This window comes from Bos mutus, chromosome 5 (assembly GCF_027580195.1).
Source record: "Bos mutus isolate GX-2022 chromosome 5, NWIPB_WYAK_1.1, whole genome shotgun sequence".
Lineage (NCBI taxonomy): Eukaryota > Metazoa > Chordata > Mammalia > Artiodactyla > Bovidae > Bos > Bos mutus.
In genome coordinates, this window is record NC_091621.1 from 71989750 (window position 1) to 72007964 (window position 18215).

The 18215-nt window shown below is 47.3% G+C and overlaps 1 pseudogene; it reads right to left on the reverse strand.

The window, feature by feature from the left end:
* LOC102273996 (liprin-alpha-1-like) overlaps window positions 1-4680 on the reverse strand; it is a 30066-nt pseudogene extending 25386 nt beyond the window's left edge.
* Window positions 4681-18215: the final 13535 nt, after the last annotated feature.

Genomic DNA, 18215 nt, shown 5'->3' on the forward strand with positions numbered 1-18215 from the left:
TCTGAGGGTGAGCAAATGCCACTCAACTTGTCTGACCACCAGTATCATTGTCACACATCCCTTCAAGGAACGGAACCTCAGAAAACTAAAGAAGATGGCCAGGCAAGCTGCCTCAGGAGAGCCCATGCAGCATGTTCCCATTTCTCCCTGTGGAGAACAGGCTCCACAGACGTCACCAGACTCACCTGAGTGAATCAGAAGGAAATTTCAGCATCATCAGGAACACATTCAACAGGCAGGTGGAGGGCGGGGATGAACCGGGAGACTGGGGTTGACATATATACAGTACTGATACTACACATAAAGTCAACGAGTAAGGACCTAGTGTACAGTACAGGGAAATTTACTTAGTGCTCTGTGGTGAAGTAAATGGGCAGGAAATCTAAAAGACAGGGAGATAGATAGATAGATAAATAGATAGATAGATAGATATGACTGATCTACTTTGCTGTACAGCAGAAGTTGACACAGCAGTGTAAAGCAACTATATGCCAATAAATGAATGAATGAATTTTAAAGAAAGGAACACACTGGGCCCCCTAGAACTTGTGGAAATGAGGAGTCCACACCCAGGGTGCAGCACAGCACCAGGGCTGCCCTCATGTTGGTCCACTGCCAACAGACCGCCTGGACCAGGCCTCTTCTACCCCAGAGACCTCGATGCAGAGGCAGGGAGGCAGCCAGTTGCGGTCTCGCCAGAGCTCTGCTCTTGCTCACACAGCCATCCCAAGGCTGAGATCACCGGGAGAACAAGGGACCCACATTCCACCTCAGGACAACAGACACGGCTGCCGTCACTCACTTTGCAGACATCCCACTGCAGTTTCGTGTTCACTTCCTTGGACTTGAGGAGGTCCTTCCTGGCCATGTCCACGTCCTCCTCCAGCTCTGTCACGTGGGCAGAGAGGGCCGCCAGGCGCTCCTTCATCTGGCTCTGCTCCTGCAACTGCTTGTCTATGACTTCCTAAAGCTCAATCACATTAGCCAGGTCTTCCTCGTGGCTTAGAGAGTCGTCGGAGGGTCTCTAAGGGGGAAACGAAGCCTTAGACAGCCTAGTTTTGGGAGGGAGGGAATACAGCACTTCCAGGCAATCAGTGAGGTCAAACTGGGAGCTCACAGGACCCTCATGGCCACTCAGACCTACATGGTGCATTGGTGAGAGGTCCCAACAGCCCTGCACAGACTGGATGGTAAGACAAGAACTAGACAGAGAGCGAGACCAAGGACTTGCCTTTCCACTGGAGCTTGGCATGTTTTCTTGCTTGTGATTTACATCAAGCACCCTGTCCGTTAGTATCTTTTCCTGGTTATTCTCCTCTTTAAGAATCATCTGCTAAAACCAAAAAATTGAATCAGAGTAAAGAAATAACTAAAGACAGCAAAACTCCACCTGGAAAAACTCAACTCAAAACTGAAAACACAACATAAAAAGAAAATACATGGTGATGCTATCCATCTCGAATATAACCAGGTGATTAGAGTCCGAATTTGTCTTCTACTGGACAAAGGGGTACTTAAGAGATTCTGCAGCTCTGAGCCACAAGTCTAGTTTACTAGTCATTAAAATAACCCAGGTGGGCGGGGCCTCAATCAGAAAGACAAATAACATCTGATGCCCACCACTACAGTCTTCATTCTTTTTTTAAGTGAAAGGATACAAATGACAAACCCTTAACTGAAATTACACGATGACTGATCAAACTTACCTTTTTATGTGTGGCACCTAATTCTTCTTCTAACAAACTACACCTTTCAAGTGCTACTCGTAATCGCGTTCTCAACTCAAATAAAAGGGGCTGAGTCATTGTGTGTTGATGTGTGTATATACGTTAGTACACTTCTTACTGTATACTCACCCTAATACATGGATACTGTCACAGAATACCTTTAATGTCTCTCATTGATCTTAACTTCAAGAAAATCTGCTTGTTAACAGCTTTAAATTCTAAGTTTGAGAGAACAAAATATTATCCTAAATTAATTCTATTACCCAGTTTTTAACTGCAAATTGATATAGAGAATATAATAAATCTTGAGACATTTATGCTAACTAATACTTTTTAACTGGGGGCCTCCCAGGTGGCTCAGTGGTAAAGAATCCGCCTGCCAATGCAAGAGGGCAGGTTCGACCCCTGGGTTGGGAAGATCCCCTGGAGTAGAAGATGGCCGCCCACTCCAGTATTCTTGCCTGGGAAGCCCCATGAAGAGAGGAGCGTGGTGGGCTACAGTCCACAGGGTCGCAAAGATTCGGACATGACTGAGCATGTATGCAGGCAACAATTTTTAACCATATAAAACTGACTTCTTACAGAAAAATGTATATACAGGAATTCAAGAAGCTCAAAATCAACTAGTTACATAAATACATGCATTATCCACCTAACAAGGCAGCAAGTGTACAAATCCAGGACGGCCTGGTGGCTGGTACCTTCTCGTTCAGGGCCTTGTGGCACTCAAACAGCAATTTCAGCACCCTGAGCACCTCCATCTTGCTGGTCATGCCGGCTGGGGACTGAGCCTGCTGCTTGCCCACCGTCATCTGGAGAGACGGCATGTACCGGGAAACCAGGCACTCCAGTACTCCAGCAGAAGCTGCAGGGCAGGGCCAAAGGAGCACCTTCAACCTCATGCTCGAATTCAGGGCCAGTAACTCCTCTCAGCCTCACGCTATAGCCGGAAACACGCTAAGGCACATCGGAATCCCACCAGTTTAGTCTAAAGTTAGAGTGGACTTCCCCAGTGGCCCAGTAGTTAAGACTCCACACTTCTGCAGGGGTCATGGGTTTTAATCCCTGATTGGGGAACTAAGATCCCATACAAAGTGTAGCATGGACAAAAATGTAAGTTAAGAGAACTCCCCCCTTAAATGTACTAAAATTACATTAGCTCTCATCATAAATTTGAAGTGAGTTATGAGGACTTCCCTGGTGGCTCAGAGGATAAAGCGTCTGCCTGTAATGCAGGAGACTCGGGTTTGATCCCTGGGTTGGGAAGATCCCCTGGAGAAGGAAATGGCAACCCACTCCAGTATTCTTGCCTGGAGAATCCCATGGACAGAGGAGCCTGGCGGGTTACAGTCCACGGGGTTGCAAAGAGTAGGACACGACTGAGTGACTTCACACTCATAAGAACCACGAGCTGATCCACCCTGGTTTGCTCAGTGGGAAGATGTGAAAAATGACTTGAAAATCAGACGAAATTTAAAGACAGCAACACGGAGGCCAGTGGTGACCCCCGTGGGGCAAATGTCAACATGTGAGAATCCCCTTACTGACCCTGGTGTTGTTTCTTTCTGCTTTCAGCTCAGCAATTTCTTCTAAGAAGCTGCTCCCTGCATATTTTTAGTTCTTCAGTAGGAGTTAGAAACTCCTAGAAAACAGTTAAATGAGAAGCTAAATGCAAACATAAATTAAAAAGAGAGCGAGACTGTGAAGACTGACCTTGTCAAGTCTCTCCAGATACTCTACACAAAGTATCTCCTTGCCCCTCCAGAGAAGAGGGGGTCCACTGACCCCAAGACCACACAGACCACCACAACTCAGACCGGCCTTCAGCCTCCACCTTGACCTGGCAGGCATGCGGCAGGGGAGAACCCAGAATCCAAGCCTGCCTTCTCAAGACCCAAGGACATCTGAGAAACTTTCCAAAACATAAACCTAACAACAAAGTGGATAAAGAGATTCTTAAACGACACACAGACAAGTGAGCTAGAACCACTGGGGAGAGTGAAGAAAAAAAGGAAAGGTCTACAAGGCCACTAGGCTTTGGAGTGCTCCTCTGGGAAAAAGGTGGATTACACCCCAAGGCCATCTGTTAGCCTGACTCCACTGAAGTCACCCAGTCATTCAATCAACTGGTTAAAATGTTAAATTTATGTTGTATGTATTTTACCACAATTTGTGTGCACACAGGGCCATCCACATGGTGAACTTGCTCAAACTGAACCACACAGAGTCTTTCATTCTTCTATTCTTCTTTGCAGAAATAAAAAGATCCTGGGCTACATATCCCCTACTACATACTGAGTGTTCAGCACCCAGAACAGTGCCCAGCACTTGTAAGAGGCATGTGGTAGACATGTAAAGCTATGAGGGTGTATGTGATACACGTAAGCACTAGGTACCACTAGTACTGGACACACTGGTCTGTGCTTTGTAAGATAGGAGACATTAATGGGCTTAACCTTTCTACTTCAAGGACTGACTCTCTAGCTCGATCCTCATGCCCCAGAGATTCCTCCAGCCAGTATATCCTTTCTTTGGAAGAAGGGAGACGTTAAGGGGCTTAGCCTTTCTGCTTCAAGGACTGACTCTATAGCTCAGTCCACGTGCCCCAGTGACTCCTCCAGCCAGTGTTTCCCTTCTTATGGGGCCCCTGCCCATCCTCCACACAGCACCTGCACAACCTCTTACAAGGTAAACCTGCTGGGGTCGATCCTGCCCACTAAGGCCAAATCACCCTGGCCGGCAGGGCCCACAACCATGCTAACAAAATGAAACACAACCCCAACGCTTTGCCAGGTGAGGGCCAATCCGATGGGCCCAGCCCCCCGGCTGCTCTCACCTCAGGCCACTCTGCTTCCAGGACTTGGGCCAAGGCCACGTCTTTCCTCGTTTTGGCCTTTGCCTTGGGGTTGCAGCACTGGAATAATGCCCACAGGCGGGCCCTTCTGCGACCCATCCTCACGGATGGGGGCAGCCCCCACTCGGGGGCAACCGTTGTTTCATGGCAGGATACCTTGGCTCCCGAGCTATCAACACCAATCTCACACTACGACCATCACTCTCACACCCCACTCTCACATCCACCGCTCTCAGACACCACTCTCACACACACTGCTCTCACACTATGACCACTGCTCTCACACTATGACCACCAGCACCGCTGTCTCAAGGAGAAATGGCACAAAGGCTCTGCCTCCAGCACGTCTCCCAGGAGCCCAGAACCAGAACCCACTCAGTCACAAGGGGCTCCGTGGTAACAGGGGGGCTGGGCTCAGGCCCACCGTCAAGGGTGCAGAGAGGGGAGGGGCTGCCAAAAAGATGACAGGTGAGTGTGGGGTGTGGGAGAAGGAAGGCTGTGCCCACAGCTCAGGCCCCCTGTCAAACATGACCCTGCAAGGTACTGGGTCACAGTTGAACCAACCAGTATAAACTGCTTCAGAAACCACCACCCTGGGAATGAGCACATCTTCTAAGTGGGCTTCTGCCCCCTAAGCCCCAAACAAGCCTCCAGTGAGGCTACTGAAAGGGCACCCCTGAACTCAAGGGCATCCCCAGAACCCACCCAGCTGAGGAGGACTCACCACGCTAGCTGCCCCTCACTCTCACCCTGAGCTCGGTCCTCCCTGACTGACTCCCTCACTCAAGCTCAGCAAGGGCTTGACCAACCTCGCTCCAGGCACTTAAAATGAACCCACAGTGGGTACAGGGTTCATTCAACCTGCTGTGAACTCGCCCTCTTAACTTCAACCCTGGGCTGTCAGACGACTCTGCCCTGTGGGGGCTGCAAGGTGGAGGTTCAGGGGTGTCCCTGCCTCGAGCTGCGACAGCCAGTGCCTCCCAGACCCCACCAGGTGCTGCCCCACCCTCCGCCCCCGAGTCTCCCACCCCTCTCCTGGCCCCACTCCCACCCTTGTGGCTCTCCACTCGCCAGGGCACAGGCCACACTGCTCCTGGCTCAGCCTGGACCTCTGCTGTCACTTGAGGACCTCGGTCCCCAGGGTGTTTGGGGTCCTATATCCACCCATCTCAGCAATTACAGACTCTGGGAGAGACAGAGTACAGTTTGGGGTCCTGCCCACAGTTCACCCTGAACACGTTCTCTTTTTTTGGCTTTATCTACTGGAGTTCTCTGAGATGTGTTTTTAAAACCTCAACTGTTGCTTTCAAAAAGACTGTAAAATCACTGTGCTCAACTTTAAGAATAAGGCTGCTGAGACTGAGCTTACAAGGACACTGCCCCCTCCCCAGCCTCAAGTCCCTCAGGCCCTAAGTGAACAGACAGCTCTGTCCCCACTGGACGTGTGTGTCAGAGGAAACTCTGGAGAAGGCAGCATCACTCAGAACCTCTAGGGTTTTCCAAACATAATGTCCAACATGCAACCAAAGAAGCAAAAAAGGGTGTAACAACAAACAAGACCAAGAGAAAAAGAGCTGAACCAGATCCAGAGGTATCAGATGTATATCAGCATATCAGAAGTGTGCTAGAGGTATCAGATGCAAATGTCACCTGTTCAAAAATATACTTGACAAAAGGAAAAATTTCTGAGAATCAAAACCGACTCTCGAACTTTACAATAACAGTGACTGAATTTAAGAACTCAGTCTCTGGGCTTAACACCAAATTGGACGTAGTTGAAGAGAGGATCAGTGAACTGAAGGACTGGTCGAGTAAAAAATATATATAAGAGAGAGAAAAAAAGGATAGAATATATTGAAGGAGTCTGTTGTTAAACTATGTTGTTAAAAAGTATAAATGGGGACCCTCATGGTGGAGAAAAGACAGAAAGGGGAATAAGAAATGCCTCCAGGGGTTGAAACTAGAGAGCCTCTTGATGAAAGTGAAAGGGGAGAGTGAAAAAGCTGGCATAAAACTCAACATTCAAAAAATGAAGATCATGGCATCCGGCCCCATCACTTCATGGCAAATAAATGGAGAAACAATGGAAACAGTGACAGACTTTATTTTCTTGGGCTCCAAAATTACTGCAGATGGTGAAATTAAAAGATGCTTGCTTCTTGGAAGGAAACCTATGACAAACCTAGACAGCATATTAAAAAGCAGAGACATTACTTTGCCGACAAAGGTTCACTGAGTCAAAGCTATGATTTTTCCAGTAGTCATGTATGGATGTAAGAGTTGCCCCATGAAGAAGGCTGAATGCCAAAGAATCGATGCTTCTGAACTGGGGAGTTGGAGAAGACTCTTGAGAGCCCCTTGGACTGCCAGGAGATCCAACAAGCCAATCCTAAAGCAAATCAGACCTGAATATTCACTGCAAAGACTGATGCCGAAGCTCCAATATTTTGGCCACCTGATGCAAAGAACTGACTCATTGGAAAAGAACCTGATGCTGGGGAAGACTGAGGGCAGGAGGAGAAGGGGACAACAGAGGATGAGATGGTTGGATGGCATCACCAACTTGATGGTCATGAGTCTGAGCAAGCTCCGGAGTTGGTGATGGACAGGGAAGCCTCGTGTGCTGCAGTCCATGGGGTTGCAACGGGGCAGATACTGAGCGACTGAACTGGCTGACAGGGACAGTGGTAAGAGTTGGTTCAAGAATCAGACCACTGACTCAAAAATGATAACCACCCATTGGTTTCAGCAGCTCTGTGGGTGCCTAAGGCTAGAAGAACATGTTCAAGCACTCAGAGGAAAAATGGTGTGGCTTTTAATGGCACAGCAACACTGAGAGCTGACTTTTCAAGAACAAGGAAGTCAGAAAATAATGGACTGGCATCTGTAAAATGCTGAAAAACAAATAACCACCAACCTGGAATTCTATACCCAAGAAAAACACTCTTCGAAAATGAAAGCAAAATAAAGACTTTTAGGGCAAGTGGAAATGAGACAACTCATCACCCACACACATGCACTAAAAGAATATTCAGGCAGTGCTTTGGGAAAAAGAAAAGTAGTCTCTGATGGAAATATAAAAAACAAGTAGAGACCAACAATGAGGTAACTGTGAGGGTAAATACTAACTTTACAAAACAATGATGTTAACGCCAAATATACATCTAACAGTTTAAAGTGTAACAGTGACAAGGAGGAAACAGTCGTGTCAGGGAGGCAGTAAAAGTACTAAGTTAGACTTGAATGTAAAACACACGCTGTGTCTCTGAATGTGCACCCAACAACCTGACAGAGGAGCACAGAACTAGAGAAACACTTCAAACTTCTAAAAGAAGGCAAGAGCAAAGAACACAGACTAGGTGGGACAAACAGAAAACACACAGCAACATGGTGTCTACACACTGAATATCAACATTATAAACAGAGCAAACACTCTCATTAAAAGATAAAGTGTCAAACTGATTCCAATGAAAACTGTACACTATTCACAGAGCTACATGTTAAGATGGAATATCTTTTAGACAGGTGAACCTAAAAGATACCCAGGCCAACAAGGACAGAAAACCGATGTGGCAATATCACTGTCAGATAGTCTCTAAAAAAGAAGCATTTCTAGCAATAAAAAGGAGCATCTCATACTGATACAAGTTCAATCTAGCAAGAAGATGAGGATTCTAAACTTGAATGTACCTAATGACATAACTTCAAAATATCAATACATAAAAACCAATAGAAATAGAAAAGGAGTAACAGCCAAGTTCATAATCCCAGTGGGAGACGTTAAAGACACATCTCTCGTGGAACTGGGCCCTGGTATGTAGTCACCTGCAGCCATGAAGTACCTGAAATGCGGCTGGCTCTACAATCAGATGCGCTGCAAGCATGAAACTCACACTGGATTTTAAAGACTTAGCATGAAAAAAAGAACGTGAACTATTTCATTAGGTTTTATCATGTTGATTACACACTGAAATGATAATATTTGGGGTGTGTTAAAATAAAATATATTACAGGTAATTTCACCTACTTCTGCTTTTATTCAACGTGGCTACCGGAATCTGAATTACATGAGTGACAAGCCTGATCTGACTGATACACATGGAACACTGCATTCCCACTGATACATATTCAAGAGCCCAAGGAACATATAACAGAAAGAATATGTATTGAGCCATTAGGAAAGCTTGAATTATTTCAAAGGACTGAAATAATGCAGAGGATACTTAGGGATTGCAATGGGCTGACAGTTTATGGGCCCTCAAACTTCACCCAGCACGTGGTGATGATCCGAGGAGGCAGGCACCCTGCGAAGGGTCAGGCCAGGAGGGAATGGGCTCCTGTGCTGTGAGGACAGGGAGAAGCAGGAGGCAGTCTAGGAACCAGGAAACAGGCCTCACCAGATGTGGCACCTGCTGGTGATCTTGGGACTCCCCAGCCTCAAGACTACAAGAAACAACTTTCTGTTGTTTATCAGCTAGTCTACGGGATTTATAACAGTAACCCCAAAAGCCTACAATGGGGCTCTTCATGGAATTAAGCTAGAAATCAAAAAAGGGTCACTGGAAAAAGCTCCCCAAACATTGCGAAGTTAAATGACACACTGCTTGAAGAATTTCATGAATAATAATTTTAAAAAACACAATGAAAATTAGAAAATACTTTTCCATAAAAGATAATGAAAATCTGGCTTATTCAAACCTGTGGGACACAGCGACTGTGTTTAGAGGGTAACTTAAAGTCTTAAACACATACACTGGAAAAAAAGGAAGGCTAAAAATCAATTAAGCCTCTCTCCCAAGAAACCAGGAAAAAAACATAGCAAACGAAACACAAGGTAGATGGGGGGAAAAAAAAAAAAAAAGGAGCAGAAAACAAGCAAACAGAAAGCAAATATGAAGTTTTTTAAAAACAAAGCCAAAAGTTTGCTCTTTGAAAGAACTGATAAACCCCTAGAGAGACTTATTAAGACAAAGAGACAAAGCTCAAATCACCAGCATCAGGGGTTTTTAAAAGGGGAGACAACACATCTTGCAGATAAGAAAGATACTATGAACCACAGTTCACTTACTAACTGGAGAGTCTGCTCGCCTCAATAACTTTCTAGCAGGAGGGAAATGCTTTACTGAAATAGACCCAAGAAGACATACAAAATCAGAAAATTTTATTTGCATGAAAAAAATTACATCTGAAATTAAAAGCCTCCCCACAATAAAACCAACTGGTTTTGCCAATCAATTCTTCCAAAATTCTAGGGAAGAAAACAGTAATCTCACAGGAATTCTTGCAGTAAACAAGGAACACTCTCCAACCTTGTTTTATAAGACTAGCATAACCTTGATACTAAATCCAACCAGGAAGAAGTACAAGAAAGTAAAATTACAGACTCTGAGTATAGATGAAATAACCCTAAATAAAACACTAAGAAATAAAGTCCAACTGAAAGAGAATACATTGAGATCAGGTTGGGGTCGTTTTAGAATCACAAAAATTTTTTAAAGTTAAATCACATAAAAGAAAAATAATCACATAAAAGAAAAATTACCTGTTTCAAAATCTGCAGAAAATAAACAAGAAAATGTAATGTAATAATTTTAGTTCACAACTAAGAAAAAACTCTTAGTAAACTAACAGAGAAGAATTTACATATTTTGATTAAACTATCTACAAAAAAGCTAATATCATGTGTGATGGTGAAATACTGAAAGCTTTTCCTCTGATAATGTGAAAGAGACAAGGATACTTATTCTTACTACTTCTGTTCACCAATGTACTCAGGACTGGAGATCCTAGTCCATACAATAAGGCAAGAAAAAGTAAAGGGTTATCACAGTTTCAAAGGGGAAAAAAGAACTGATTTGCAGACATAATTGTGTGTACATAAATAAATACAATTAGAATGATTTGAAATATATGGATTTACCAAGTGAATATAGAAAAGTAAATTCTGTATCTATTAGGAATTTATAATGGCACTGAAAATATCAAGATATCTAATCAAACATGTGCAAGACATACGGCAAACTATAAACTTCTAAGATAAATTAAAGAAGATCTTAAAAAATGGAGAGCTATCTATATTGTGTTCACGGATTATAAGAACAACATAAAAGACACACACACACACAGAGTTAACCGTGTGAGGTGATGCGTATGTAAGGCAATCATTCCATGATATCTATGGGCATCAAGTCATCGCAATGTAGACTTGAAATACACACAAACTGTATCTGTCAATGACTCCTTAGTGAAGCTGGGGGTCTAAAATCAGGGCCTGGCACCTGGTAGCTGGCAGGTGTGGGAACCCAGGTTCACATGCAGGCTGTACACACTCTTAATCACAGGTGAGACCTGAAGCAACCCAGCAACTCTCTATTTTTCTTTTTCTGTTTTGCTCTGTTCCCCTTGCCATTTGTGTTTAACAGATTCCCAGTATCGAGTGAGCAGTGTCAATGCAGCAATAACGTTTCCCCATCTAAGGCAGGAGCATGTAACACCAACAGACTTCCCATCACCCCGAGATAACTGGAGTGCCCCATCACAACAGAAAGCAAAGAAACACGACAGTCCCCGAGAGAGAGCTGCCCCACGGCAGGGGGAACTAGGTCCACCAGACGTCCCAAGGGGACCCCCAGGGGTTTGGAGCCCAGGCTGGGCCCCTCAGCTTGAGGCCACACTTGCCTTTCCACCATTCTGGGGGTCCTGGCAGAAGAAAGCCAGGCCAAGGAAGGGGCATGGTGTGGCCGGCCCGTGGGACTCAGGGCAGGACTGACTTGGGTCTGTGCTGGGCTCCATGTCCAAGTCACCACCCTTGGAGTGTACAAAGCTCTTGGGATCATTGTAGGTTTTTGGCAAAAAGCAATGGAGCTGAAGTCACTTATGATGGTTTTTTTAAAAAAAAAATCCTCACTGAGGATTCCCTCAGTGCCAGCCTCGGCCCCTAGTGAGATGCAGACTCCTTGTCATCCATGGCTCTGCCCGCAGCCTGCCATGGCAAGGGGAGGCTACCGGACACTGGGTGCCACATGGGGTTCTTCCCCCACTTTGAGTGAAGGGCTGCACCCCCCAGGATGAACCCGGATCAACCCTCCACCTCTGATGCTGAGGCGCCCATGCCTCCCACGACCGGAGGATCCAGCCTCTCCCGGGGTCTCCGTGTCACTGCACAAGCCTTCTCCATGCGGCCCCAGCAGGCAGGGTGAGCCCTGTGTGGAGCCTCCCAGCTCGCTGGCCTCACTGCCCGCATCAGGGCCTTGTATGTCCACTGAATGAGTGGATGAGGGCCCCTCACAATGACGGTGATGGTGACGAGGAGGAGGAAGTGAAGCGGGCTGAGATCCAAATGTCAGTCCCTGATTCAGCCATCTGTGTGTATGAACTCATTTAACCTCATGACAAGATTGTGTGTTGGGGTTGGGGGGTAGGGGGTGGGTCCTGCCACTGTTCTCACCTTGGAGCCAGCAAGTTCACTCTCAGTGTCCAGGGGTGGCTGCAGCCACTGGCCACAGACTGGACAGCTTTAACACAAATTCATCCCCCCCCCCCCAGTTCTGGAGTCAGAAACCTGTGATCAAGGTGTGGGCAGGGCTGAGCTCCCTCCAGAGGCTCCAGCGGAGGGTCCCTCTGGCCTGGTCCAGTCCTTGGGGGACGCCAGGCCACCCTGGGCTTCTGGCCACATCACCCCGACCTGTGCGTCCATCTGCACAAACCTTCTCCCCTGGGTGGCTCTGTGCCTCAGATCACCCCCTCTTTTCTTCCAAGGACATCTGTCGTTGGATTTAGGGTCCACATGCATCCCGGGTGATCTGGTGCAGAGGTCAGGAACTTACTTCCATCTGCCGAGACCTTTCATCGGAATAAGGCCACCTCTGGAGGCTGCAGAAGGATGGATGGCTTTCGGAGCCACTACTCAGCCCACCATACTTGTCATGAAGCCACAGGGCAGAGCCTCACTGGGCTTGGTGAAGGGAGCTTCGAAGAAGCAGGGCTCAGTCCTGGGGCTGCCTCAAGAAAACAGTTAGGATCAGGACACTCGGGCACAGAGACCAGATGGGCAGGGCTCGGAGGTGTGCTGGTGGGCGTGGGGCTCACCTGCAGGGAGCCCGGAGCCTGATATGACGGCCCAGGGCTGGGGGACACAGTGCATGGTTGGGAATGGACACATCCCAGCGCAGACAAGGGGAGGCAGGCCCGGGGGCTCAGGCCAGGGGAGCCCAGATCTTCCTGCTGCCCTCAAGGGGCAGGTCAGATGGGCACAGGAGGGAGCTGTGGTTTCAGCGACCTGGGTCGGAGTCCTGGTCTGCTGCTGTGTTGTCTCTGGTGAGTGACTCAGCCTCTCTGAGCCCACCGGAGAAGTGCTCGCTGGTGCCCGGGAAACAACGCATGCATTTTGGAACTGGGAGAAGAATCCTCGTCACTTATTGGTACAGCTCAATCTTTTCTGGAGGCCATAACCAATGTCTTTATGTTTGATGTTCATTTCAAAGTCAGAAGTTTTTAAAAAGATATGTGTGGCAAAGGATTTAATTGGACTTGGAAAGGCTCTTCTTTCTCCTTCATGAGCATGGCCATTTCATTATCATATGAGCAATAATGATATATGACTGAATATTCACATCACCAGTGAGAATTTCCCGAGTGCCAGACTCCAAGTTAAGTACTTTAGGATAACCCAGTTATGTAATGACTTGTTTCCCAGGTGGTTCAGCAGAAAAGAACCCGACAGCCAATGTAGGAGATGCAGGAGACCTGGGTTCAATTCCTGGGTTGGGAAGATCCCCTGGAGGAGGAAATGGCAACCCATTTCAGTATTCTTGCCTGAAAAATTCCACAGAGAGAGGATCTTAGGGGCTACAGGGCTGCAAGAGTTTGACACGTATGAGCCACTGAACATGCACACAGTCGTGTAAATACTGTTGTTATCTCTGACAAATGGTGAAGCTTCGGTGTTGTTGATTAGTCATCAGATTTTGTCCGATTCTTTGTGACCCCACGGAGTATACACTCCATGGAATTCTCTAGGCCAGAATACTGGAGTGGGTGGTGTTTCCCTTCTCCAGGGGATTTTTCTGACTCCCCACATATTGTAAGACTAAACTTGAGAATTCGTGTTTTTATTTCATTTCAAATAGCCTTTGGGAATCTGAAAGGACAGTGTAGGTACTTTCAAGATGTCTTCTGCAAAACAAAGCCCTTTCGGCAAATGTGGTCATTATATCCAGGTAGGTGTTGCTGTTGTAAGTGTCACATATCAGCCAGAGGCAAATTCTGAGCTCTTCCTCTGGCAGAAACAAATTGACAAAATAAGGCAAGAAAGAGAGCTGGGAAAACAAACCAGATCAACAAGTGGAAAAGCGTTCCTCATGAGACAAAGCTAGAGAAAAACCCAACATCCTTGTGGCCCAAAAACCCTCTTAGAAATGAATGTTCCATAGGGAAGAGACGAAACATGTCAAGTTCCAAGGAGAGGCAATGCCCATGGCCAGTGTAGCTTAGAGACGGCCTGACCACTCGATGAAGACACACACCAACGTAAACCCTTTGCAGACAGCAGTGACGGTCATCACCATAGTAAGTGTTTAGTCTGGGGACAACCTGCCCTGGGCTCCAATAAGCGAGCAAACCTGGTTCTCTTCCTCTGCCCCCACACCATTCACTCATAATGGCAGCTCAGGTGCTTTCGTGCCCTGCCTGCCTGTCTGGCTCATCCATGAGCTTTGACCACCTCCAGGAAAGGACTCTGCCTTCTCTTCTCTATGCACCATGAATCTGCACACAGTGGGCCTTCAGAACCTCAGGAGACTCACCCCACCCCCACTATAGCCAGACCCTCCCCAGGCATTAAAACAGCTGTGGAGTCACTTTGGCCCAAGTCCTACTTACGGATCCCTGGAGCCCACTACAGCCTCTACAGCATGATTAATCAGGCCCTTTACACACAGATTCCTGCCTGTCAGATCTGAGCTTTGGATTCATGGTCAGCTCTGTCCCTCCGTGGCAGCCAGGTGGGTCACAATGCAGACAAAGGAGCTCAGGAGCTGAGTGTCAAGGGAAGCATTGAAAGGACAGTGATGGATGCAATCTGTTGCAAACTGAAGGAGGGTCCCTGCATGTCTCAGAAACGGCCTCTGGTGTGCAGGTGTTGAGAAAGGCCCCCACAGTGCAAAGGAAAGAGGGGTACTCGGGGGCAAAGGCACTTGGCCTCTCCAGTAGCAGCTCCAGGTGGTAGCTCGTGAACAGTGGACAGCCAATGTGGTCACATGAGCGTGACGCTTATTCCCTCACAAAGAAAGAGAAAGGGGGCAGGGTGTGGGAGTACCTGGAGGATGTGGTGGGTTGGATGGAGGGACGTATCCTTCCTCTCTCCAGTGAAAATCGCTTTTTTGAGTCTCAGAGCTGCAAGAAGGCAGTTACCAAGTTAGGTCCCCACAGTATCCGGTGTGGGCTGGGTGTCTTAGCCCCCATCACATGGACAAGCCACACCATATGGCTTCCCTGAGTTCTAACAGCAGGATCTGGGGGTTTTGTTTAGGTACACACTTCCTTGCTCTAGCTGTGTTACCCCCTTCTTTGAGCCCCAGTTTTGTCCTCTAGAAAAAGGACATCGATTGCTACCTTAGCAGGTTGCTACCTTAATCCCATGAAGACTAATTAGGGTGATACTACAATGAATAGCTGGCCTTAAGAGATACTGGGCTTCCCTGACAGCTCAGCTGGTAAAGGATTCTCCTGCCATGCAGGAGACCCCGGTTTGATTCCTGGGTCGGGAATGCTGATCCGCTACAGAAGGGACAGACTACCCACTGCAGTATTCTTGGGCTTCTCTTGTGGCTCAGCTGGTAAAGAATCTGCCCACAATGCGGGAAACCTGGGTTCAATCCCTGGACTGGGAAGATCCCCTGGAGAAGGGAAAGGCTACCCACTCCAGTATTCTGGCCTGGAGAATTCCATGGACTGTATAGCCCACAGGGTTGCCAAGAGGTGGACACGACTGAGGGACTTTCACTTCACTTTCAAGAGATATGACCTGAATCCAGATTAAACTGGAGTCTCCCAGTGTCATCTAGCATTTCTTCCCTGAAGCCAGCCAAAACCCACACAGGTGCATTTCCAGGGTCTTCACGTAGCCAGCTGGACAGAAAACCCAGCGTAGTCCAAACAAGCTGACAGTCAAGCAGGAGAGGACTCACGGGCAGACGGCTTCCCTCCGGTCTCAGGTGGAGCTCCGGGACCACAGCAGGAACTGGCTCTCAACCCCTGGGCTCAGCAGCACCCTCCTTATCAGGCCAGCGGCTCTGCCCTAACGGGCGCAAGAAGGTCACCAACTGCCCCAGGTGAACTCACGCCCCCTCCCACTGCTGCAGCCTGACCTCACAGGGCCCCACCCCTTCCGGCAGAGCCAGCCCTCCTCTTCCTTTGAATCCCCCTTGAGGCCTGGTCCTGGGTCCCGATTGGTCAGTGCCAATCATGGTGGCCAGGGATGGAGCACACTGATTGGCCAGGTCCAGGTCATGTGACCATACTCTCCAAGACACGTGTGAGCTGCTCACGCTCTGGCAGGGATGGAGAGAGTGCAATGCCCCCAGAGCAGGGCTGAGAGTCCGGTCACTCTGTCCGTGTGCTCAGTGTCCTGGGACATGCCTGCACATCATCTCTACACACCACTTTGTCTCCTCTGCAGACCAAATATTCATGACATACCTTTTCCCTTCCCAAGCGCTGTTTCACGACTGACATTCAAGGGAGCATGACCTCCTTTTGGAAGGTAGGTTTGGAGATCCTCTCTTAAACTCTGGGCTTGTTCCTTGTATCATGTTAGAATAGTTGATTCAGTCTAAAAACCCTCACTGAGCACCACCATATGCTGCTTTGCCTATTCAGGATTCTTAGCTGTTCTGAGTAGAGGGGCATGGCCTAGGGGCCTCCCAAAGGGAATGAATTTTTTCCAAGGAAGTACCTGAGAGGCTGAATCACTGAATCACTTTGCTGTAAACCTTAAACAAATTATTGTAAATCAACAATACCTCAATTTAAAGAAAAGATATTCCCTCATCAAAAATGGTTCGAAATTTTGTAAAGCTTTTCCTTCAATTGTTGGTTTTTAGTATGTGTCTAATTGATTTGGTGCTGTCTTTTGAGGAAGGGATCCAACTTACTTTCCCACATGGATACCAAATTGTCCCAATGGGACGATTCCTTTGTCCTTTCTCCTGGAAATATCCTTTCTGCGTTTACACATTAAGAAGCTTCTTTTAACAATGCCAAGTATCAAGAACTTCAGATCTTTGGAAATTTGTACAGCACCCCAGAAGCATGTTTCCATTTCTGTGTCTTCTCTTCACACTTCACCATTGCCTGTTTCTAGTATACACAAGTACCCTCAGAGGGTTCTCTGTAGTGAACCATGTATGTTTCTGTGAGGACAGAGGATGTGAGCACAGAGGAGGGACTGAGTGACCCTAGTGACCACGTAACCATGCTCAGCAACCTCAATATTAAGTCTGGCTGAGACTTCCTAAGGCAAGGTCTGTGTTTCTCCCTCTTGCTGTCTGGATATGCAAAAGGATGTTGGTGGATTGGGACATGGGTCCCTGGGTCCAGCAGTGTAGAGATATACCCATAGCCTGCTTTTCCATTATATTTTCCTCCTGTGGGCTCTGCTGAGCTGCTGTGGAGATATTTCTGCTAAAGGCTTGAGAGGTAGTCAATCCTCCTGCTTCTCATCCCCTGACCTGTCTGTACTTCTGTCATTTTTTTAAATATAGCTAATTTTCAATGTTGTTAGTCCTTGTGTCATTCTGACTCTCAGGCACCTGTGGTTTAATAGACCTCCAAGTCCCAAGAGCTCTTTGCCTGGTGGAGACCTGGAGAACTCAGGGAGCAGCCCCACATCACACTGGAGCCCGGACCAGAGAGAAGGTTCTTGCCAGGAAGGCTCCATCCCTGCTGGGGGTGGGGTGGGGTCGGGGTTCACATCTGATTGTGCATCCCCCGGGCCTTCGGTGCAGGCCCCACTCTGAGATCTGGAAAGGAGGTGGCTTCCCTCCCTGACACAGAACTAGTATTTTTTTTGTCCTTGTCATTGTCTAGTCCCATTTGGCTCCCAGGCTCTACACTTGACCCTCACCCACAGGATCAGGAGAGCCCAGTTCTAGAAGAGTTTCATACAGGGAGAGGCTCCAGGAGACACTCCAATGCCCGGGCCTAAATAAGCATTTCCTTGGAGTTTCACAGCCCTGGGAGGAGATACTGGGTTTGTGTCCATTTTACAGTTGAATATGTTGAGCCTCAGATCATTGTGTGATTTGCCCTGGGTCACTCTGCAGGTCAGTGTAAGGTGGGATTTGAATCCAGACTCTATGTCTTGGAGCCTGTGACTGTACAGGTGTTTCTGCTCATCGGTAAATTTTATTTCATGGTTGTTGTTGTTGTTGTTGTTGTTTGATGCATTTGTATATGGTACTGTTCTGTTCTCTCTCTGATGGCTCATTTTCCTGCTACATTGCTGAGTTTATTAGTTTTAATACTTGTTACTTGGTGGAGTTTTTATGGTTTCATATAAATCCTGTCATAATCGAATAATGGCAGTGTAACTTCATTTGTTCCAATGGGGATGCTTTTATTTCCTTTTCTTGCCT